Source organism: Corvus kubaryi, unplaced genomic scaffold, assembly GCF_017639235.1.
Source record: "Corvus kubaryi isolate FWS band 111438036 unplaced genomic scaffold, C.kubaryi_AGA036_p1.0 37384, whole genome shotgun sequence".
Classification (NCBI taxonomy): Eukaryota; Metazoa; Chordata; class Aves; order Passeriformes; family Corvidae; genus Corvus; species Corvus kubaryi.
The window spans coordinates 4,219,176-4,244,638 of record NW_024581126.1 but is presented as its reverse complement, the minus strand read 5'-3'; the positions used below and the strand labels follow the sequence as shown (position 1 = coordinate 4,244,638).

At 38.0% G+C, this 25,463-nt stretch overlaps 2 long non-coding RNA genes across 3 annotated transcripts in view; both read right to left on the bottom strand.

Annotated features, from left to right (window-relative positions):
- Nucleotides 1–676, bottom strand: part of LOC121668160 — a 2,093-nt gene extending 1,417 nt beyond the window's left edge. The window contains exons 1-2 of one of the 2 annotated variants that reach the window (XR_006017277.1): nucleotides 544–676; nucleotides 229–230 (exon numbers count right to left, since the gene is read on the bottom strand). This is a non-coding gene — a long non-coding RNA (uncharacterized LOC121668160). The remainder of the gene's footprint in view (nucleotides 1–228; nucleotides 231–543) is intronic. The other variant, XR_006017278.1, reaches the window with a different exon arrangement.
- Nucleotides 1–8,823, bottom strand: part of LOC121668161 — a 37,925-nt gene extending 29,102 nt beyond the window's left edge. The window contains exon 1 of the long non-coding RNA XR_006017279.1: nucleotides 8,676–8,823. This is a non-coding gene — a long non-coding RNA (uncharacterized LOC121668161). The remainder of the gene's footprint in view (nucleotides 1–8,675) is intronic.
- Nucleotides 8,824–25,463: the final 16,640 nt, after the last annotated feature.

Genomic DNA, 25,463 nt, shown 5'->3' with positions numbered 1-25,463 from the left:
AGGAACTGAGGTTTTCTCCTTTCCCATTTGGAGCAAAAGTCCTCATCGCTTCCATCTCTCCCTGTCCAAACTTCTCATGAAATTACAGCTGCGTCAGCATCTGCCTCTCTCAGCGCAGGTGCTTTTGCTTGCGAGTTGAACACTCCACCCCCCATATCTTCATGGAATTACAACGGGATACTCTGATATATCATAGCTTCACAACAGACTTTCAGCTTTAAGCATCACTTCTTTGTCTTCCTTCAGGTTTTCAGCTCTTCACAGCTCTAAAAGGGTTAATCTCACCTAGGCCTTGCAGCTGGAATGTGGCTTATCGCTATTGGTCACCTGACCTCTGCCGGACAGAGGTGCCGCTTTGCTGAAATCTTGGCTGCAGTGGAGGGGGGTAGGGGGCTTTCCGAGCTGCTCTGGCTGCCCACAGCCCTGCTGGGGGGGGGGGGGGGTCATCCTGGAGCCGTGGCCTCGTCCGGCCTGGCCCGAGCAGGGGCCGGGCCCACTGGCGCCCGCTCGGGCCCCGCAGCCACCTGTCCCAGCACCGGAAACGAGAGAGGCAGATGCTGACGCAGCTGTAATTTCATGAGGAGTTTAGACAGGGAGAGATGGAAGCGGTGAGGACTTCTGCTCCACACGGGAAAGGAGAAAACCTCAGTTCCTAGAGATACTCCCAGAGATAGTAAAGATGAAGATGAGGAGGACCCTTTGCTCCCAGGGAAGGAGAAGGGCCTCTGTTCTTTAAGATGAAATGCTCCCAGAGATGGGTGAAGAGAACTTTTGTTTCTGAACAGCTCAACCTTAAAATTGTACCCCGAAAAACTTCAAGAGTGGACCCTCGAAAGCAGTTGTGGGAAAAGCTGCAAGTCGGGGGAAGGGACTCACATGCGAGCAGAGAAACCTCTTCCTAAATGGACTGAACAATATTTGGAAGTGGGCGGCTGTCTCAGTGTGATACTGTTTTCATAGCATGAGCAAGAAGAGACTTCTCTTTCTAAATGGACTGAACAAGGTTATTATGGAAGTGGTTCCAGGACTATCTTTTCTGTCTTTCTCTGTTATTTTTACTTGCACTAGGAGTGAGGAAGTTATTGGTGACCATACTCAGGAAATGCTTTCACCAGACTGCTTTTTGAGATTTCTTTTGCAGTAAAAACTGGGAGAAAGTCGCCCATCCTTTTAAGTGACTGAGATGTGACTTGGGTTATAAGTGCTACTTTCATGGTACATCTGAGAAGGATGAGAGGCAAGGCAACAAGTACACATCAACTGATGAAGCATGAGATTCTCAAAGTGAAATATACTATACTTTCAGGTTTTAAGATGTACTATTTCCTATCCTAATTCAGGTACTTAATACTGTACAGTTACCCCTTAGGCAGAGAGAAAGAGATAAATACTTAACATGACCGAACGGCACAATGAGCTCCAGAAAGGCATGCTCATGCCCAAATGCTGTTCCCAGAGAAATGAGAATATAGTATTTTATGCATGTTGAGGGACTTCATCTAATACACTGCGAAAAGAACAAACTGGTTGCCATTAGGCAAATGTTCACTCTACTAGAACTATTGAAGCTGATGGGCAAATTTTTATTTTCTTCATGATATACTGGCGTAACTCTACTGAAGGCTGTATTGCCACACCAAAACTAAGTCTTCATAAAGTATGAGTCAATAATGTTCACTTAGACCAGAAGTTTAGCTCTTCATGTCTCTGTGTAAAAACCCCCAAAAACAGGTAGAAGGTAAAATCTGATCTTTTGAAGATACACTGAACTAATGACTCGTGTGTAACTAATTCAAACACTTAAAATACCGTGATTAATTGAGGTCTCAAAAGACTTGTCAGGTAAATTAAGGTAATTATTTTGGTTTGGTTGAGAATGCAGAGTAGATAGTGACAGGTCAGCACAAACCTGTGTATATAATATAAGAGATCTTGTGACAAATCTTCAGGGAGACAGAAGCATTAAATTTAGATGGTGGACAAAAGAATTAGTTACATTAGAGTAATTGAGATCAACTGGAACATCATGTCCTTTCTTGAGTCACGGTTTCCCTTGTAGTCTTTCAGAACAATTACTGTTTTATCAGTACAGGGATTAAGATAAGAGCTTCAGAGCTGCATGTGATTAATTGAGATGATATACAGCTTGTACTGGAATGTTTCTTCATGGAAAAAAACCCTGAGTTTTGTGATGCATCACCTTAACTGGTCTTGAAAGAAAATACTTGTTTAAAAACTAAGTTTCTGTTCCTAATCGTATAAAATAAGAGCAGGCAGGCTAAAGTTTAGCTGAGAATATAAATGCTTGAAATCTTGGCCTTATAGCATGATGCTTTCCCTGCCCATAATCGCTATAAAGTATTCTTAGAACTGCAGCCCAAATAAAATATTTTCAGATTTACTTAATTGCACTTTTTTTAATATATGTGATCTTCCCCATGGAATTGGGCAGAGCAGAAATTCACACAAATTTTCAAGGAAAATTGAAGTTTTTGGGCAATCTTTAAAAAAAAAAAAGTAGGAAGAAGTAGGGAGACATTTTGAAACTGTTGAGCAAATTTACTTTGTTGAATAGCAGGGAGTTTATTCCTCCTGAAATAATTTTTTTCTCTAACACACCTTTTAAAAAACAAACAAACAAAAACCAACAAAACCAAACCACGACCTATGTCATTTATTTGAGATAAATGGCATTTTTGTGGGTTGTATTTAATTCAGTGGTTTTATTTCAATGAGAAGACAGAAACTTTTCCTTCCTCTATTTCTCAGCATGCATCTACTGGAAGCAAAAATAATCTCATCCATAGGAAAATTTTTTCAACTGTGCATTAGAAGAACTCATTTTTAATGACTTTTGCTTTGTCTGATATTGTCTGAACCATTACTGTAGCCCCTAGAATATAGGAGACTTGTTTGTATTTCCCACTGCTTTGCAGGTACCAGTGATTAGAATAATCATCAGCAGAAGGAAAGATGAGATACACAGAAAAAGAACTCCAGCAGATCCAGTCTGGGAGATGTTGAGGTAAATCAGGAAGACAGGGAGAAGTTAAGTGGAGTAGGAGAGTGGCTGGTGGAGAGAGCTGCAAAAAACCCCCAACTGAGCAGCATAAGACGTGCATGAAATTGGAGTTTTCTGTTTCTGTGTGAAACAGAGTTGAAGAGCAGAAGAAGCTGGAGGTGGTGCAAGAAAAGGAAGAGTGTGCAGCCTCGTTCATACTCTGCAGCTGTCAGTTCCGGGTGAAAGTTGAAACAAGGACTATGGAAGAGATGAGAGATGACTAGAGGCTTTCTCCACAAGTAAACACAACCTTCAGAAACTTGACGCTACTTTGATATGAGACAACCAAAAACCCCAGACACATTTATCTGCCCTTGCCTGTCACTCCTTATTCACCGAAATGCACCAGTGGCTGTGCCTGGACTCAGAACAAACCTGGACAAGCATAAATTCGTGGGGCAAGGTCTAGTTCATACAAGAGAAGAAAATATGTGAGAAGTGAAAAAAAAACAACAACAAAAAAAGTTCAAAAGAGCATGCACTCTACAAAATCTGGTAAAATAAGGAAATGTCAGGTGCAAATTTTGATATGATCTTAATTTGACTTTGCCACATACAGACTAAAATTGCTTTTAAACATAGTTTATTTTAAATAAATAAATGAAGTTTGTGAGTGAAATTAGAGTCCAAGTTCTTCTTTGCTATCATTTTATAATTAATTAATACATATTAAAAAGCCAATAGTGACCAACATTTAAAAATTTGCTATTTTGAAGTAACTGAAGCATGAATATGATTTTGTTGCCTCTAGACTAGTGTATGATAAACAGTTGCTCCCAATCAGTGAAGCTCATTTGAATGTGGAGTAAATACTTACATCTGAATGATGAATACCTGAAAAGCAGATTTATCATGGAAAGCATTATAGACTGTTAATTGCAGCACTATTAAAATTGTCACAGAAGTAACATAAATGACACAAATGTAAATTACTAATTTCAAAATTAAAGGACAGGCATTTTTGATGCTTCTTTTAGATTAATTTACTATAAACATTGTAGTTTCTTACAGCAAAGCAACATGGAAGAAGAAATATGATGGTTGTGATTAATTACCATGAAATTACCAGCAGACAGTGTCTCATCACAAGAAATAGATGTCTTTTCTTGCTGATGACATGAAGTCAAACATTAGTGAACAAATCTATTTCCTTATTACTTGAATGGAGATGGATAGGCTGGAAATGATGAAGGGTGACTGCAGATTGTCCAGTGCCTCAGAACAGAAATATTGAAATCCCCTTATTTTCCAAGTGCATTTGCCACTATAGATAAAGAACACAGATGAAGAGTTCATTCATCTGCTTACAGTAAAATCAAATTTACAAGTTCCTTCCTGTTAAATTAATCATAGCTTTCCCATACCTTATCAGGGACTTTCCCTTCCTGCACGCCTTGTATCCCAGGCTGCGTTCATTGCAGAGAACCTGTCACTGGTAAAACACTCCAGGTTTTATATCTCACCTCTCTGCTGGCATCCACTGAGGCTTCTTCTTACAATCAAGTATTTTCCAGATCACAGTGATTTAGTTTTATGTAGCCAAGTAGAAACCTGATGAGATCTTTATTTCTTCAAAATATTTCTTTCCTTTTTCTAGAAAAACACTAGTTTTGGTACATTTGTTAATGTAGCTTTGGAACATCTCATGCCATGGTCTCAGTTTAGTCTATTGACTGTCTATATTGTCACTGGGTTTTTTCCACCTGATATTGGTGCTTAAAGACCACTTTCACCAGTTTTCACTCATGTATGACAGACCATTTTAAACTCTAGAACTTTCAGCCTGAATGCAAGTTTTATTTTAAAAAATACCATGTCACTTAAAAAGTAATTTAAACCAGAAAAAAAAATATTAAAAGGTGCAACTCCTTTCTTTGATGGGAAAAAGGAACGAAATTACACCTGAAATTCAATTTAGCCACAAATTCCTTCAGCAAAAAATCTGCACTTTTGAGGTTAAAAATTCTATTATGAATTCTGGGAAAAAAAGAATGGAAACATGTTCAATTTTTTTTTTTGCCCTATTTTCAGACAGATTATAAAAAGCCTGTGTCTAATGAATACCATAAATATGTTACACATCCACTTCTAATTTGAATATTTTCGGAGTTTAAATCAATGGATCTGAGAAAGAACAGAATCTCAAAGTCTCCAGAAGTTGTACAGAGAAGAAAATAGCAGATCTGGAAAAATATCTCTCATCTGTTTGAAAGAAATGTTCTGGCAAAGGAAGGCATTGGAGCAGTATTAGTTTCTAGTGAAGACTAATCTTTAAGTGAGGTCGCTCACTGCCACTTGGGAAGATAAGATGAAGACACATGAGAAACCATTAAAATGGTGGATTTGGTTCTGTTTTCCTTGGTATACTGACCCTGGTGAGCTTTTCCTGAAATTGTCATGTACTAGAATACATAGTGCAACAGCTATTTCCCGATAGTGTTTGCTGTTCATGTGAATAAGTGAATAAAAATACTGTATGAATGAATGAATAAAAATGCTTCATTTTTTCTCACTGAATACCATTTCATACTGATATCCCACAAAGTCATGCACTGTTAACAGGTGCTACAAGAGTGAGCGTGTGAAATGTCTTGAAATGCTCTCCTGCCTAGCAGATAAACTGCTGGCTTATCTTGGGCACTTGGGACCACAGGCTCCAGCTAATGTCATTTCTCTTGCATTTCCACAGATACGAAATCATTTAAATCAGGCTGGTAAGAAATGAGATAAAAGGGGCAAAATCCTTTTCACTTTTAAGTCACGCAAAGTACCTAGGCACTGATTCAATAGTAACCACAGATTCCCTTTTTGTGTTTCTGATTGTAAAAAGCATGAAAAAAAGAAAAAGCATGGCAAAAAGAAAAAAGCTGCTTATACTCTGAGCAAGCCAGAATTATTAGGACACTAGCATTTGTTTAGTAGCTGCAGTGAAACAAAGCATCCAAAAGCAGTGTGATAAGTTGTGATACACTGTCTGTGGATCAGAATGGAGGTGACATGGTTCAAACCTGACTATATTTATAATTAGTGTGGGTTGATCACACTGGACTGACATGATGGAGCAGTGTTGAGGAGACTCCTCAACACCTCCACCATATTCTGATTGGAGAGAGAGGGAGTTATTTCTTATCGGACTGATTCAGGTACCCTGAACCTCTTGGTACACATATAACCAAGCTTTTCCTAGGGAAAACTAGTCTGCAAACCTTTGCTTTCCAGGCTGCAGGGCCCTTTAGGAAGCACAACGTTGTCCCTTCATCAGCCTGTCACATATGACAGTAGAGTATCAGTGATCTTAGCACCACAGGCCAAGTAAGGCCTTATCCATGGAAATCCTATTTTTGTTCCTGTTCAAACTACCACTGAACCTGCTTCCCAACTCATCTCCCTATTCCAGATTTGGCACAATGTGCAATACCAGCTTATACTTGGGGTAAAGTTAGAATGGCACCAAACCACCATCAGTTTAGAGGATATCCTTCCAGATGCAGGACTGACTTTCAGTTGAAGAAAGATACTGCAGAGTTCATGAACTGAGGCTGAACTGCAGCTGAGGCTGAACTGCGGCATGACTGTGATATTCCCCTGTGACATTTTGGAGTACATACGTGGGTCCAAGAGAATGGCTAACTCTGCCTAGTGTCTGAAGTCCTGCAAGTCCTGCTAGGCAGTGGCTTTCCTCTCTGGACTTAACAAGTCTGCTAGTGAAAAAATTGTGACTAAGGTCTCTGAGGTCATTCTTCAGACACCTGACTTTCAACGAGTACAAACTAAAAACAGCAAGAGTTTGAACCTTTCCCAGCCTGGTGTGCTGTGTACATATTTCATTACTGCAGAAGAAGAAAGATGTCACACTAGGCAGAGCAATAGTCCACTGAGCACTGTGTGCTTGATATGCAAAACCACATCCCAGTCTTCAGCCCAATCTTCCTAATGCTCATGTTCTATTGTGCAGTTTTACACATTTGAGAAGAACAGGCTGTTGGAGGAGAGAAATGAAGGAGGCACAGGTACAGCACAAATGATTTTATCAGGGGCATCAAGTTGCAGCTTAACTTACAGCACAAAAGTTACTCATAATGTTTATACTTATTCCTTTTATTTGAGCAATCTTTTGAGTTTCTTCTCTTTTTTTCTTCTTTTAATTTCATATATATATATATGAAATTTTATGTATGTATATATATATGTACATCACACAAAACATAAAAGAGGGGAAAATCAGAAGTAGGTAAACATTAGTTAAGAATTATATCTAAAAATGAAATTAGGACCACATTATTTTTGTCTAAATATAAAAATGCTATATTTTTGGCTGTCAAGAGCTTTTGCCAGACCTCAGATAGTGTGAACTGTAGGCTAGGGGCCCTCAGTAAACAAGAAAAATTATGTAAGTGATGATTTTGTCCCTTTCCCTTTGAAAGCAAAGGATGAAACTCACTACTATAAAAGAAAAGGAAAAATCCTGGAAAATGAAAAATGAGAGTGAAAATTATATGCCAGAATAGAAAGAATTAACAGTTCTAAGGTCTCACATTGCCATTTTTTCTTTTGTACATAGTCTAGTAAATCACAGTGGGAGCCTTCTAATGAGAGAGCGATGACAGATCAAATCTACAATGTTTCCAGAACTTTGTATCACTTTCCTAGAAAGGCCACCTTTGTTTTTCCAGGCTGGAAAGATATGCTCTAGTTGCTTTTTCCTAAACTCAACTATTTAATTCATGCCAAGAAGCAGCTGTTGGCTTACAAAAATGCTGGCTGATGCTGTGTACCACTATACTGCCATTTGAGTTCAAGTTCTGTTTTCACTGCTATGCCTAAGAGTGCCAGAAGAAGGCAGAAGATGAACATATTTTCTATATCAAATTTTAGTAAAAGCATTCATGCCTACTCCACAAACAAGTTCTGAATAATCCATAGATTGTATGGAGTTTTTTAAAACTAAGAACTGTATACAAATTATGGATTTCAGACTTGAAAAGAAGAGAATGCTGCAAAATGATCAAGACTAAGAGAGAAGAATTAATTACAACAGGAAAACAAAATCGCTTTGTCCATGTAATGCCTCTTAAACTTCAGATATGCATCTGCACAGAGAAGACATCGCTTTGCCTTATGTACAATGGTATGTCAGCTTACAAAGGACACGATGTTGCATGGATTGAGGCCTTATTATGGGGAAAAACAACTGGTCCCTGTGTTGACTGTACTTTAATTTTATATTATTGCCTGCACATGACAAATAAAAAGGCTTTTACAGCTGTGGAATTGATTTATATTTGACAATAACACACTTTTCTTCTTCTGATACAGAATTTCTATGGCAAGTCACTTTATTTCTCTGTGAAGAGTTTACTGTGAGTTAACAGAGTTCATAATTTTACAAAACTATTTAGGAACCTGTTGCTACAGCAGTACAATCAAAGAACACAGATGTGGTTTTAATTGCAAAGAAAAAAAAATGCAAAGCAACCCATCAAAAAATAATTTTGGAATATGTTTTTAAAGGATATAAAAATTCCCACACTTAATTTGTGCATGCAGTTAACACAGGATGGTTAAATGGGGTTGTATTGGATGATGTTAATGTAGATGATCTCAAAGGAATTACCTGTTTCAGACAGCAGTTGACATTCAGTAGAGAACACTCCTCTCTCTGTTAGTCCTGCTTGCAGGAGCACACCGAGAGCTGTTAGAGAGGCAAAGTGTCTGATATCATTTCTGAAAGTATTCCTGATCAGAAATTTGGAGGAGGCAAGAAGAAGGGAAGTATTGACAGTGGTTTTTATAACCTGTCTTTCATCCATGTTTTTGGGTGACAGCTTTCAAACGTGACTTCATCCCAGCTCTTTGTGGCTGTTACAGAAAAACTCTTCCTCACTCTACAGTATCCTGAATAACCACCTTTAAACAGCATTTTTTACCATTCCAAGTGACACATTTCTGCTTTTCAGGATTGAATATATAAAATATCAGCATGTAAAAGATGGAGGGAAGATGAAGTCTTTTACCTGAATTTTTTAAAATGGAATCAGCTGTGACATAATAAGCTAAATACAGTGGACTGCAGTGGTTCTCTGGTGTGTTTCTGGATACACACATGCAAAATCCTTAGAAGGGAACAAGGTGTTCTTTCAATGCTGATAGCTGTGCTCGCTATAAATGCTTCCTCTATATTATGGCACCATATATTATATGAGGTGTAATGCTGGATGAGCAGTGAGGCCGATTGAAAATTGGATGAAGAGTCAGGCCCAGAGGCAATGTTAGAGACCAGTAACCACTGGTGTACCTTAGGGGTCCAGTCCTACTTAAAATAGAATTACAGAATCATTTAGGTTAGGAAGGACCCTTGAGATCATTGAATCCAACTGTTAACCCAGCACTCCCAAGTCCACTGCTAAACCCTGTCCCCAAGTGCCACATCAGGGCTTTTAAATTACCTGCAGGCATCGTGACTGCACCAGTTCCCTGGGCAGCCTGTTCCAATCCATGTCAATCCTTTCAATGAATGATTTTTTCCTAATATCCTATCTAAACTCCTCTGGGTCAACTTGAGGCTATTTCTTATAGTTTGGATGACGGGGCAGAGTGCACCCTCAGCAAGATTGCTGATGACACAACCCTGGCAGGGTGGCTGATATGCCAGAAGGACATGCTGCCATCTAGCTGGACGTTGATCAGCTGGAGAAATGGCCTGATAGGAACATCGCCAAGGTCAGCAAAGAGAAGTGTGAAGTCCTGCACCTGGACAGCCGTAATGCCGGGCACCAGCACATGCTGGGTTGTGACCAGCTGGAACGCAGCTTGGTGGAAAAAGACTTGGGGGTCCTGCTGGATACCAAGTTGAACATGAGCCACCAGTGTGCCTTTGCAGCACAGCAGGCTAATAGTGTCCTGGGCTGCATCAGGAGGATTGCTGCCAGCAGGAGCAACCATCACAACAAAGATAAGGGGATCCTTCTGCTCTCCTCAGCACTGGTGAGGCCAGCGGACTGCTGTGTCCAGCTCTGGTCTCCCCAGTACAAGTGAGATATGGAGCTACAGAGAGAACTCAATCAAGGGCCACAGTGCTGATTAAGGGCCTGGAGCCTCTCTCCTGAAGAGAGGCTGAGAGCCGGAACTACATTTTACAATGACAGTTACATGTCCTTTTCTTTAGCACCAACTGAGCTACAAAGGCACATTCTCTTGTCCCTCTCGTTGCAGTTTCTAGAACATCCTCTGCACCTAAACCCAGTGGACAAATCTCACAGGACAGTATTTCTGGCTAAGAACTAGCAGAATGCTGCTGAAACTCTACTCATTGTCGTTGGACTTTTCTGTTTTTTTCTTTGCTGACAAATGATATGAACAGAGATAATATTTTTTATTATCACTAATAATTTTGAAACATAAGAACTACGTTTAATAAGAAGTTTCTTTTACAACATGATTTAACAAATCCTGGAGACAGATCCCTGGGTCCAGCTTGCAGTTATAAAAGCTTAGATTACCCGGTGCTTCTACCAAGGACCTTACAGTGGATGCTTCAATCAAGGACCATTATGAAGCCCTTAAATGACTCTACAGGTAAGTAGAGCCTCATGGCACTGAACTGCTCAAATTCTATTTGACTTACCTCAAAGTACTGTACATGTTTCAAGGTAAGGCTTTAAATACAACCTGGGCAAAACAAAACTAAAAAACCCCTCTAGGCTACGATATTACACCAAAAGCTCATGGTCTGTCACAAGCCTACCTGGTTCTGTTGTCCTGGGAAGTTGTCCTTGGGAACCACTGTATCATCTGTAAGGATTTTAAAACTATATGCCATTCACCTTAATTTCCACCCCCATGTCATCATTTTCATGATTAATACATTTCGCTTCTCTTTGAAGATGCTTCTTTATTTTCTAGTTAGATTAGTCATTCCTGTTTGAGTGACTAAAACCAATGACTAAGAGCATAGATTTTTCTAAAAATAAGAAAATACAACAGCAATTACCAAGGAAGAAATTAATGTTTACAGATTTTTCACTTTTTCTTTTTACATGCTTAACACTTTCCCAGCTTCAACAAATCTAAATGTACTCAGGTCAGTTCTAGAATATTTACTTCCAAGAAAAAGTGGATGGACAAGTGTGGGAATAATCATTGTAAAAACTATCAATTTTCCCTTAAAGGGAAATGGAACTACAGTAATCAGAAGATATAGAAACTATAATTTTGTAGTAAGCACTTTTATTTTCTTTGACTTTTGCTTTATGTAATGTACGATAACATTCAACAGAATGGATCACAAATTTCCTTGAAATAAATCAATTTCTGTAGTTATATCAAAAAGGCTAATATCCTCAAGTTCTTTCAAGGTCTACAGATATATCCCACAGACCTGATGCCCTGCCTAATAAGAAGGCTTACCACAATAGTGCAAAGGATTGCAGCAATAGTGCAGTTTAGGCTGCTCTTGTTGAACTAGTGCAGTGGTGTTGTGAATGAGTGGTTTAGGCAGCCTAAAGAACCACCATCAAAAGTATTGGCAAATGTAGGTGGGAAATGAATTTTTGAAAGCTCCAACTGACAGAGTTCAATGGCAACATTTAGTCTACTACTTACTGTATAGATAAAGCCTACAAAAGAAAACTGACTACAGAATCAATGTAAAATAACTCCCATGGCAACCAGGGACACAAAAAAAAAAGTGCAAAGGGTAAGAGAGACCCTTTAACTGAGACAACGTTCAGACCGGGCCCCCTTGCCAAACTTGCCTCAGACCTCATCACTAGATTATGTCTAAAGGATTTAGCAGCACTTAATCACTGACTAATTTAACACTTACAGGCGAGCTCTGGGCAGTGCACCACTCAGAGGGGCACAGGAGCCCCAGGGGTGCTCAAAGGGCCTCACTTCAGACCACTGCTTATAGGGCTGCAAGGTGCCTGGCTTTAGTCATCTGTCAGTCTCCAGGTTCATTCAGGCAAATAATGTCCCAGGGGCATTTGGGATGACCAATCTCCTCTTGTGCCGCTCCTTGCTTAGAATGGAAACTCCTGATATGGACAGCGTTGTCCCTGCCTCAGCTGTGCAGGAGTTTCAGGAAAGGTCAAGGGATTCCATTGCCAAACTCATAAATCAAGGCCAAGGCCTAATGAGGATCCCTGGATTCCTGAGATTGTAGCATGGCCAAGGAGCAAGGCGGGGAGGGGAAGAGGGAAGGGCAATGCACCACCAGTGGTTAGTGTATGTTCTTGTAGTTCATTGTAAGATTACTTTTGTATTTAACATTAGGTAAACCAGGATTGGATTCAAGCTAAGTGACAAGATTACACAAAGATTTGCTGTAGTCAGAGTTAAGCCTCTAACAGTAGAGAGTTCATTAATACATCCAGACTGAAGGAAAAAACTCAAAGTGGACAGTTGTTTGGAAAGTGGAGGGATTTCACTGTTGTTCCATTACTATTTTCTATTAATGCATTCATAGATATATACAGATATTTCTTGATGAATTTATTATTAATATAATTCTCAATTATTTAACCCAATTAATTGTATATGTTGTATAATAAAACAATTAATATACTTTTCCTCTTAATTATGTTTATTCCATCTAAGCAAAGCTAAATTAATATTATAATAGTGCTTCAGGCATCACTTAGATCACTTAGAAACTAAAGCCTTGCAGCATCATAAAAGCAGGAATGGTGCTGATCCCAGAGTAGATAGAGACAGCAAGATGAAAATGAACAACAAAACTAAATAGTGAGAAAAATATGGCAATCTAATAGGCAATATACTTAACACTTTCTGTACCAACTGCTTACAATTTCATATATCAGTCACACAAAAAATACGAGGACAAGAAAAATTAACTAGTTTGACTGAATAGTACCCCAGATTTGTTCCCAGCTGGGGGAATTGAGGTCAAGAGAACTGATCAGAGGCAAAGAAATCTGTCAGTACAGTAAATGTGGTAGAATAACTACCTTACACAATATTTTTTTAGTAATAAGATCCAACTTCATCCAATGCAAATGTCAAGGCAGAAATGACAGGAGAGGAAACTATTACTGTTAAATGACCATCTGAAATACCTAAAACATAGTATTATCATGTTCTACTATTTCTCCCGAGTGAAGGACTAAGAGGTCATAATACAATTCATCTTTACTCATAACATAAAAACCTATAACATAATAAAAGATTTTGAAATTCAACACCTAGGCATGGACGAAAAATCCATAGTAGCATATTAGAAAAGATGTAGCAACAATATTGTCAATTTTCTTTTTGCATAATAAAGTACTGGATGTTTTTTCCCTTTTTTTTGGGCAAGATACAATTTCTTGATAAAAGTTTCTGTACTCTCTAACTGTATTAAGCTTCGTGGAAGGACACTTTTTGTTCTTGTATTTTTTCTATTTTTACTACTTCATTAAATTACCTTTTTTATTGACAGATAATATTTCTCCAATTTCAGGCCTCACTAGGAGGGCAGTTACAGCCTTTCATATCCACCATGAATTATGTTTAATTAATGAAGGAAATAAATAAGGCAGTAACTTTATATAGATGAAATCATCACTGTTATCTGTTTTTAAAAGCCCAAAATGAAGCATTGTATAATAGACCAGAAAATTACAATATCCCTGATTGAATAATAAGTCCATTTCTATTCCTTCTTTTTTCCTATTTGGAATGTATACGAGCTTTTAAAACCAAAGTGTCCTTCCAAGTCTGGAGTCCTAATAGCTTGTACACGCCAGGAACAATGAAATGATGCTGATAAGCCCAAGTAAATCAAATTAAATAAGTGGCAGTCAATCATCTATTTTGCATTTTTACTGCCATATATCAGTAGGATCAATCACCCTTTTCTCCATTTTGACACAGCATATGCAACCAGTATTTCCTGCATCTCCAAAGCAAAGATTTCATTATCAGTGTTTCTGCATGGTCTGTATACTGCACCTGCACAGGAGAGACTGCCTAATCTTCCTCTGCCTTCTGGAATTCATAATTTATCTTTGTATATCTTAGTTACCTTCCCTACATGTTTAACTAGACTTTTGAAATTACTCTGATTGGCTGAGCTACCTAATTTTCTACAAAGACACTAGAATTCATTCCCTACACTAATTAAGCTAGAGGTGGACACTTAGGGCTAAGTGCAAAAATTATCTTCTTGCTCTAACTCTCTCTACAGAGAGCAGTACAAGAAGTGGAGACCAAGTCTGAGGAGTTTTACTCTTTGCACTAGTTGAAGTGTAGTTTAGAAAGACAACTGAAGTTGAGCAGAGGCATCACTGATCCAATTTTTTGTTCATCATGGACAACAGTGCAGCTATCAGTTCACTCATGAAGATCCACAACACTGACTCAACAAGACAGTCTACCCTATGTGTCACAAAAAAGCTCATCAATGCCTTGTAACAACTGCAAGATTAATAATATAGATAGGGAAGGGCCAAAATCCATAGGAGTACAAAGAGCAGGGAAAATCAGACAATGTCAGGTACTGCCTTTACTGTAATCATATTTAGAGACAAATTAGTATTAGTATGTAGTAGGCTAAGCACACAAAGGTAAAAAGCATGAATAAAAAGCCAGATTATATTCCTTCCACACAGGATGAATAAGCAGTGTGGAGTACAGTACAGTGCAAACATTACACACAGGCTTCCAAAGGAATGCACCTCTGAGAAGCACAAACTGCGCATCTCAACAAGTCACTACAAAAGAACTTAAGGGGAGTTTATTTCCCCCGGATATTGGCTTTATGTTTTCTTATTTCTACTACAGCCAAGAGAACCTCTGAAACTTTAATAAAATTCCATTTTCTTACTAACACTTCTGGTGATGGGAATGATAGATGCCTCATGTGAAATTGCAAGAATCTTTAAACTCAGCTGCCCACATCAAATATGCACAATCTTAGCTTCCTTTTTTATTAAATTACAACTTTATTTAAAAGTTTTTAAATGCTTAAAGTTTTGTGTAATATACAGAGCATGGACAGTATCACAAAATATTATGTTCTCTAATGCATCTTGACTTTTAATTAAAATTAACTGTAGGGGTACCAAACATGCTGGTACCCTGAACTGGTTCTACTGTTTTTTACAGCTTAGATAAAAGCACCTTCACATCCCTGCCAAAAGAAATGAGTCTCATTCTCAATGCCATGCTTCTCATGCTGTTTCTACACCAGTGATAATGAAATTATTTGATGATTCAGGCATTAAAGTTGATGTAACAACTTAGAAGTTGGAGAGCTACTATTTGAACAACATTATAAAGCATATTTTCTGCTAAAACAACAGACACCCAGCAGAACAATAGTGTGCATCTCTGCTTGGATTATTATAAGACTCATCATAGCTATTTGACGACCAATGTGGGTTTATTCTTTCACCCTGCTCTTAACAGCAGGTGAAGACCAACAAAGGTAGGATCCTAAAGTGGAAGAAAACTTTGTGAAACAGAGAGATCTCAAAGGTACAAGAAAAGTAAAATTAGAATGCAAATTTATTCAGGGCATGTTCTTGAAATGATAATCACGTGAAATATTGGTCTATGTTAATTGAGTTCAGTGTAAATACAAAATCTAAAAACTGCTGTTTTCACAAATGCGGCTCCTGAACAGACTGTAAGTGACAATAAAACCCAGTTCTCACCTAGAAAGTTCCAATTACTTGTCAGAAGAAACAGTATCAGACAAGTCAAACCATATCCTAAATTTTCTGCAAGAAAAGGAAAAACATTCAGCAAGGGGTCTGCACTGTAACTGCAGATAAAGATGGCCTACACCACTAATTACCTACTGCTCTATAAAAATGCAGAACCTGTTACTACGAATTAGAAAATTGGCACACTGTCTACTGGATGTGCTGTTCATTCAGCTGGACTTCCTTACCTAAGGTGTAAATGTTATACTCACACAGGACACACTGAATTAGCCAGTTTTCACAAAGAAACAGCACCTTAATAAAAGACAAAAAAGCTTGAAATAACCTGGAACGCTAACAATTCTACATTGTTCATTGGAGCTAAAACCAAACATTCCACAGTCAGGTGGAATGGAAGATAATTCTTTAGCTCAAGGTCTGCAGAAGATTGGTTTTATCAGCTGAATATCTTGTTCCCAGGCAGTAATGTATGGTAGGTCCAGGGCACCCTTACAGTCAGGAACTCCTGCTTATAGATGCAAACCACAGTGCTCCAGGTACACAGCTGACACCATCATGATGTTACTCAACACAAACTTAAAACTCAGCTCTTATATGTGGGTCATAGGTCACCTTATACCTGGGCAGTCCCAAAAATTTAAACAAAATACTCTACATTAAAATAATAGGAGTATTTAGAATGCACCAAAGAAATACTGTTCCTCTGATTAATCTGCGTTCATGCTTGCTGGGTGTTCTCCTCCCTTGTTGTAGCTACAAAAATCCCAGCAGGACAGCAATCAGTATAGTTAGATCTCACAGGTGTTATGGATTACTAATTATACAGATTGTGATAAATTATCATAAATGTTTATGTAGTTCTATTTGAAGTAAACATTCTTTAGCCCAGATAATTTTAAAGGAGCAGTGGCAAATGGGCATAATACTCTCTGCGAAATTAAGTAGTTTAAATTTAAAAAAAGTGACATGACACTTCATGACAGGTTTTTAGAACTCATACAATGATGTTTTTTAAAATATTCTCAACCTAACTTTATTAGCTTACTGTGCTTTAGAGCATACCACTAAGAATTAGGTTTTTTTGTTTTAACTTGAGAGTTCTCTGACCCAGTTCTTCAAGGAGAGCTACAACATGTCTGTAGCAATGTGTGCCCAAAGCAGATATAATGTGTTCTATTCCCCTTTTAGTCTTCATGTTTATGCTAGTTCAGTTCCTCTTTGTCTTGAAGTAACCATCAGCCTCCCCAGTCAGTTTTTAGTCTCCAAGCACCTCCATGGCCTGCAAAAGTGAAAATTTCTCCATCCCCTTGATAAAGAAAATCTTCTTAAGGAGTCTGTGAATTTACTCTCTTTCACCCTTACCACCGTTCCCTAGAGCTCTAAATCTCAAGGGCTCATTCAGTCCTTCATTCCTCTATTAAGACTGCCAACAGTTGTAACAGCTACTATTTTATTGCAAATCCTCACACTTTCTTAACATGATAACCTACTTCAGCAACTTTATCTTACGCAGGAAGATACTTCTCATCTCTGTAAAGCCATTCCAGCCACTTCCAGCCAGATTTTAAATACCGTTGAAAAATCTCTCCACAATCTGGGGAGCTGTGTCTGTTTACATGGGCTGAAAATCCACTTAACATCCTGGCCTGTATAAAGTCTACCTAGAAGCATGTGTGATTTATTGTTGTTTTAATACAGTTATGCATTTAAATAACTAATTTATATTAAATCACAAAAAAGGCATTCAAATTCACAGACCTGTTTTGCCTTGACTTTGTATCTCTTTTACCAGATTTTTGAAAGATGGTGAAGAATGAGCTCAAATGTAGGTCAATGTAATAAAGAAGGAAGGATTTTAATAGGTTTTGTTGAAAGTTTTTTCTTTATAGCAAAGCATATTAAGTAGGTTTGGTAAAATAAAAGGTATCCAAACTGCACCTTTGCCTTTTATGAGAGCTGTATTTGAAATGTCTCACAGAATGATAGCGTGCCATACAGAAAGAAAAAAGTGCTCGCTCCACGTGGTCATATTTGCCAGTTACACCCGTGGACTAAGCCCTCAATCTTTTACATTTATAGAACTGCAATAAAACTAGACATAATAAAACCAGCTGCAGGCAACAGAAGAAAATTAGAATTACATAGGCCTTTTTAAATCCCTTAAAATGCACTCAATAACCCCTATAAAATTAAATACCCATCCTAAGACCCCAAACTTACAAGTTGCAGTATAACCTAGAAAGAGATCGAAAATAATTTAGTGTACTTATTTTGCAGAGGCTTCAAAATTAAGGAATATTTTCGGGAAAAATACATACAGAAACCATGGTAAGATGAAATCAGAAAAGCTGAAATAAGAAAACAAACATCAGGTTTCCCTGACTAAAGAAAATCCTGTACTGCTTCTAAATCTCATGGTTACTTTAACTGTAAGGAGCGTAAGAACACTCTCAAAGAAAGTACCCAAAGTTTTCTTGGTCTTGCAATGACAATTACAACTCTAACACTAAAACCAACTCCTAACACAAAGCATGAGACCTAAGCATAACCACAACACCAAATCCTACTCCTAACCCCTAAATCTAACCCTAACCCAAAGCCTAACCCTAATCCTAACCCTAACCTTTTGCTTAACCCCTAGCCCTATACCTAACCTAGCCCCACTATTTAAAGTGCAGGTTATAGGCTGTCCTATGAGAGGTGAAGGCCAGCAAGATTTTTCTCTCTCGGAACCTCCTCTTGCAAGACAAGGTTGTTGTAGCAATCCCTGGACACATTCAATATTGGACCTTGGTTCTGGATGCTGGAAGTTGGTTCCTGAATGTGAATGACATCACCTTTCCTTGGGAAAGGAAGCACTAGTCCTTCTACTGGTGCTGTGCATGATCATCTGCCCAATGCATGTAAAGGTCAGAAAGACCTCTTTTGTGTGGGAGCAATCCTTGGACATACTCAAGATAGAAGGGTGTATCCAAATTTTGGTGGTAGACTTCTGAAAGATGATTAAAGTGCTTTTATGGGGGAGAGAATGCATCCAGCCCCTGTGTTTCAGGTGCAGATTATAGGCTGCCCAGGGGAGGTACAGGCCAGCAAGACCTTTCTGTTTTGGTCCTTTCTTTGTTGATGCAATCCCTGGACATATTCATTTTGGAGGTGGTATCCTTATTTGCATGAGGGCCTCCTGAAAGAAAATGACTTTTTTTCTATAGGAGGGAAAGTACTTAGCTCCAGTGTTTGAGGTACAGATCATAGGCTTCCCATGGGAGGGAGGGAAAGGGGAGCAACAGTTTTATGACTTGTCACATTTAGTGTGATAGCAATCTTTGGAGATATTCAGTATTGGAGGTGGTATCCAAGTTTTGGTGGTGGGGCTCTTAAGAGTTTTTGGAAAGTCCTCTTGATGGGAAGGGCAGCACCTATGCCCAACATTTCAGTTGCAGTGGAGAGGCTGCCCAGGGGAGGTAAATGCCAGGAAGACATTTCTCTCTTAGTACCTTTAGTGTTGGAGAAATCTCCAGATGCATTCAATATTGGAGCTCAGCTGGTGGTGCCAGAACTGGGGTCCTGAATGTGAATCATCACTATAATGATATTAAATGTGAGAGCTGAAGGCACAGTCTTTTCCTTGGTGCATAGTTTGTCTGGTATCTTCTGGAACACCAGAGAGAAAACACAGTTAACTTGTTGCTCTAGTAGTTTTAGATTACTGGTTTCAAATTACTGGTAGCAAGCAAGTAATATGTTAATTTATCTAGAGATTGGAACAGCTCTATTTAAGGTATATGTTCTTTCCAAGAGCATACTCACTTAAGGTATTACAGGGGAAAAAAGTATTTGTTCTCTTCTGTGTCCAGATCTATTATTGGATGGTTGGAAGAAAAATTACCATGAGAATGATTATCTCTTAAATTAAACTAAAAATTCACTAATATTTACTGAACTATCTCATAGGAAGTCCTCCACCTTTATGAATTGGTACATAAAAGTTTGTCATTTGCAATACATTTTCAGTCCTGGAACTCTCAACAATAGCCTACAGTCAGAAAAAAATCTTATAAAAAAATAGAGGGTATAAAATGCTGAGATCATGTGCAGTGAAATGACAGGAACAAAACGTTCACAGCTACTTGTAATTTAAATATGAGATTATCTCTTATGTTTATCTGTTTAGATTGAACAAAACTGAAATGAAGGACTCCCTGGAGAAAAATAAAACTCTGACAAACAGCAGGTAGAAAGATCATCATCCTGTAGTTGAACTCTGCATTAGCTCCCTAGAGAAAACAGAATTATACCAATGGGCTAGTTAAATACCTTTCTGGGCTCAAACTCAAATGCCAACTGAGCAACTATTTTCATTTATACATCTCTCCACTTCTACATTCCAGGTGACTTTTTTCCCTTTGAAATTTTCTATCAGAGAAACTCTACTACTCTTCCAATAGAGTTTCCTTTCTACTTTTCCACAAATCTGAGTGAATATTTGGACAGCAAAATCCATTTGGTACATGAAAATATTGTAATCAATTCAATATGTTCACTCACCACTTCAATAAGATAGATTTTCTGCTGTGAGTTTTCCAAATAGTTGAGTATATATATAAATCTGTTATTTCTGTAGCGATAAAAATTGTAAAATTCTCCACTGGTGTTTCTAATAACAACCAGCAAAATTTTCAACTGTATATCAAAACTCTCTCTGCTGACAGTGACTGAAAAGATTGGCAAGGGTGAGGAGAGACTTGCACCACTAAGAAATGCCTCAACAGTATGAAGATGCATTGCTGCCACAGCGATGACATGCACAGAGAAAAGCATTAGGGAAAAAGTACAGACAGAGAGCAAGGCTTCAGTTTGACTTATATATCTGTGTATGCATTTGGGCAAGCTCATGTACCTGCTCATGTACCACTTCTGGGTAAAAGCAACTCTCATTATATAGAATGTTATCCAGTATTTCTGTAGCTACTTCTGCAAGTGCAAGCATTCTTGCTCATAAAATGTAGCTGCATAGATAGCCTAAGAAAAATCTTCATCTCCCAAAATCAGCACAGTGCTGTGTGTCTCCAAAAATTCCTTGTACAGGAGTGAAGCCACAAGAATTCAATTCAGAAGGTTTTGCAAAGGTTAGCAACACACATCTCTTGCTAATAGGTCTTTAAGCAGTGTTCATAAGATCAGTCATGGACACATTAAAAATTGTGATTTTAAGAACAGTGTAACTCAATCAAGGTGTCTTCCATCTCAAACACAACTGCATTTGTGTTCTATTGCAACAAAAGTTAAGGTGCTTTTTATTACCTGATCATATTTGGGTCAAATTATGGTGTCTGTGTGCTTGTAGATGTACACTTCTCATCCCTATGCCTGGCATTCCTGTCTACTTGAGTAGAGATAGCACAGGGAAACCCAGAGTCCCCAGATCCCAGATGCACTGAAACAGCACAAGTCTGGTTTTGCCCTTGTTGCTTGCAGATTAGGTAAGCATAGCAGAAAAAGTATGAACATGCATTGATATCGTTATTAACCTGTAATCCAGGAACATGCATGTATGTTTGCCCCACCAGTTTGATGCAGTTACGTTCTTATTCAAACAGTTAATAAAGGCTACATGGCTTACAAAGCCAATTCAAGCTTTATTAACCAGTGGCTGCTATTCCACATGTCCTGTTTCCATTTTAACTGTTTCTATTTTAACAGTGCTCACTGTGATCATTCTCCCGTGGATGGTTACAAACTGTCCTAGTTGTGGCCAGGACAGAGTTAATTTTGTACTGTAGCTGGTGGTGCATGCCTGTATTCCCAGCTGCCAGGGAGGCTGAGCAGCCGCACCACTGAGCCCAGGAGCTCTGGGCTGTTGTGTGCTGTACTGAACAGCCATGGCCAAGGACCAGATGTTGTTCAAATCCACCTCGTGTCATGCCAGGGGCAGAGGAAAGGGGACTGTCCCTCATTTCCAGGAAGGAAGGCCTCCCTTTCTGGTGGAGCAAGCGTGGTGGGCAGAGAGGTGGGATAATGCTGGTCCTGACCCGAAGGAAAGGTTCAGGTGGTATGGCTGCAGTCAGGTTGGGATTCCTCACTCTTTTTTTGGTACACCTTAGCTGTTAACATTGTTGCTGTTACTGTTCATTTTCTTATCTCATCGCTGTTTCCAGAAAATTGTTCTTCTCTCAACATGTGATCTTTCCCTTTTGAATTCTCCACTTTGGCCACAATGGGAGGAAGGGAGGGGGGAAAGGGAAGTGAGTGAGCAGCTTGTGGTTCTGGAGTCTCAATGAGGGTATTACCAAAAATCGGTAAAAGAAAAAACTCCTTAACACTTGTGTAGCACTGAGAAGCAGGCATTCTTTATTTGGCCAGATGCATAAGGAAATATCTCCTCCAAAATCTCATGCATGCTTAGGACAGAAAAAACTCCTGTTTGCATACTGTATTTTATATGCAGATTTATAGCTTTTCCCACAAGAAACATACATATGATAATAATTTCCCCAAAGCCATTAACTCACGTTCCCTCCCCTCTCCACGCACATTCTTCTGCCCTGGGGGTCTCCTTGGTGGTCCCTGGGGGTCGTGACACCAAAGTCATACCTGACCACCTGCTGAACTGATAAAAGTTGGCACAACTGGGCTGGTAGCTTTCCAGTTCTTCCTACAAGAATAAGCATTGTGCAGTTCCACAGGCTAGTGGTTTTTGAAGAATAAATATTAACCCATCAGGTGAAACAATTTTTATCTGGCAACAAGGGGCAGGTGGGCACTAAACTGAGCAACACCTTTCCTAGCCTGTGACAAAGCCAAAACAAGTATGTGAGAAACAGAACCAGAGATGAAACTATGTTATGCATATACACATGCAGAACTTCTATTACGCCTGAGATGGGAAGGCTGTATTGTTGACAGTGTATTTTTTGATTTTCTTTTTTACTTTAAATGGTCCAGTGCATGTAGATGACTTAAAACTGGGTAAAAAGTATCAATTTCTTTAGTTGCATTCATCTGCTTTACCAGTGGGGTCACAAGCTGCATAAATGACCAACCTTTATAAGAAGTTTCAGAATCATTTCAGATGACAGTGTTCACAATAAGGACAAAGAAAAAAGTATTTTCTTCCCTTCTTATTTCTTGACAAATATAAGACAAAAGGAATGCAGGACAGTATAGACCTTAGGATGGAAATAATGTTTACTTCAGCTGCTTTGAAAAAATAATTAAAATAACTTTCATTTTCATAATAAATTGTTTTATTCAAAGTTGATCTTCAATGTTCATCTGCTGATGTTTATGCTACCAGTAATACTTGCAATGAAATTAGCAGGCTTATTTTTTAAGTAAAGGTATTGAGAACGTAACATGCATGGAAATGTCAAAAACAGATCTGTTAAACTGGGTTTCACTGGACACCCAGAACAGGATGTTATTGTTTTACTTGGCATTGGGAATTAGATCCAACATTTGGGACATCTTTTTGCCACTGGCATCATTCCAATTTATAGGTTCAATACTATATTTTTAGTGGAGTAGGCATGAAATCCTAGAGAGCAATGTTATTGACTGGGATTTATTTGGATTGCAGAATAGTTGGTGACATGCAACAATTCTAACATTTTTTCCAGTTTCACATGCAGCCCCACAGGAATGAAAAGGTAAAGGAAAGCACAAGAAATAAATAGGAATTACACATTTTCATGGCAACCAATTACGTTTTCATTGATATTGAATTGGATTTGGGGAAGTAAAACAAAATAACACACTGGACAGTGTTTAAGTGTTAATCCCACGCACTCTGTTGTGATCTTCCAGTACAGCTGGAAAACTTCTGTATATTAACAAATTCAACCAACAAATAAAAGCTAAACTTTCCCAAACCCTCTAGGAGTGCATGGAGAGGAGAAACACAATAGTATTTTCTCTAAAGAAACATACTGCCTGGTCATTTTTTATAGCCTTGTTGCCTGTAACTCATCTGCAACTTCAAGACTTTTCTGTGCTTGCTGGCAATCAGGAATATGTTAAAATGAACACATAGGAGGTAAAGAAGTAAATGAAAATTTTATTTTAAGTAAGATAATTTTCCTGAATGCTTTAAAAACCTACTTTAATTTTACCTGAGAATATCTGGAAGTGAATCTGATTTTCAGCTGAGAAATGGAAATCTCACTAAAGGCTATTAAAATAACATTAACTACATTATCTAATCTATGTAGATGATACATGTATTATATAATAATATAAAGTTCAATTCAAAATCAGTATAATTGATATTCGTTCTCTTCATCATTAGTAATATTCCACTTGACATTTCAGAAACATTAAGTTCATCTGAAATTTCATTCATTGATATTCTCTATTGTTTCAACATCTTAACATTATTTGAATTCTTTCATCTTGTTATTCTGAACTATTCTGACTCTGGTTTAATTTAAAACTGACATATGATCATAATACAAAAAATATTCAGTGATTAGTGCTCCAGCACCATTTTTTAAGGTGCTGGGAAAATACATTGACTAGCAAGGCCAAGAAGGAATTGTATATCTAGAAATAAAGATACTTATTAAAGGATTTGGCATGCTAGCCAGATCCTTTTCAACTGTTTCACACTTAATTCCTTCAGCAGATAATGATACATAGTAATATTAATATTGGCATTTTACAGCTATGGAAATCTATGGAAAGATTTACTTTCTTAGCTGTGTTATTTGAAAACAAATTCAAATAGGGTGGCTAGATGAGAAATACTATAGAGTACTTTCAAGTTCTAAAGAGTCACATTCTGCTGTGTTTACGCATTTCAACTAATACTCTGTACATACTTTCACTGATTCCTATGACTGCCTTTGTAGATGAAAGCAACAAAGTCAGCAGAAATAGGCCATAATCTTTTATCACATTCTACACCCCTTTCAATAATACAGAGTATTTAAATAGATTTACAATAACATTACTGAGAACAGAATTATTTGGGCTGTTTGCCAACTGCATTTCAAGCTCAATACCAAAGGTTAATCATTCAGAATTACGTGAAACAAACATGTTTTACTACTGGGCAAAATATCTTCAGTGGCTGAAGATATGTGGCTGATTTTCATTCAGCATAATGATGGTGTTTTTCTATATCTGTGGGTCATATTTGTGATTAGTATACAAGCAGAAGTGTCAGGTTTATTTTTAAATTTAATTAAATCAGTCTCTAATTATATACTTATACCTATTTTATATTATTTATAATACATTGCTATATATTTGTTTACATATTGCCCCCAATTATTGTTATTTTATCTAAAAAATAACACTTCTACCTCAGCTTTATACCCATGGGGATTCACACCATGATCTCATTGAGGGATTTTAATTCCTGCAGGGTAATTCACAGATACATATATGCACTGGCAATAAAAAAGTTCCATTGATCTTTCATAAATATGGAAGGAGCTATATATAGCTGATGCTATTGTGGGCATATGTTGTGCCTCCAGGAGAATCTGATTAGATGAGATACTTGGAATAATTCCATGAAACAACAAATTGAGATAATGAGTGCACTGAATAACTAAAGCCTTGCAGACATTTATGGACATGCTTAACTTCATGCACACTACTAATCCCATGTAAATCAAAATGTGCCTTTGCAGAGAAAACATGGAGTTGGATGTTAAACTAGATGTTTTTAGTGTATATCAGCAGAATATCTGTGCACTCTTCGGTCCTACAACCCTCTGAGATAGAAA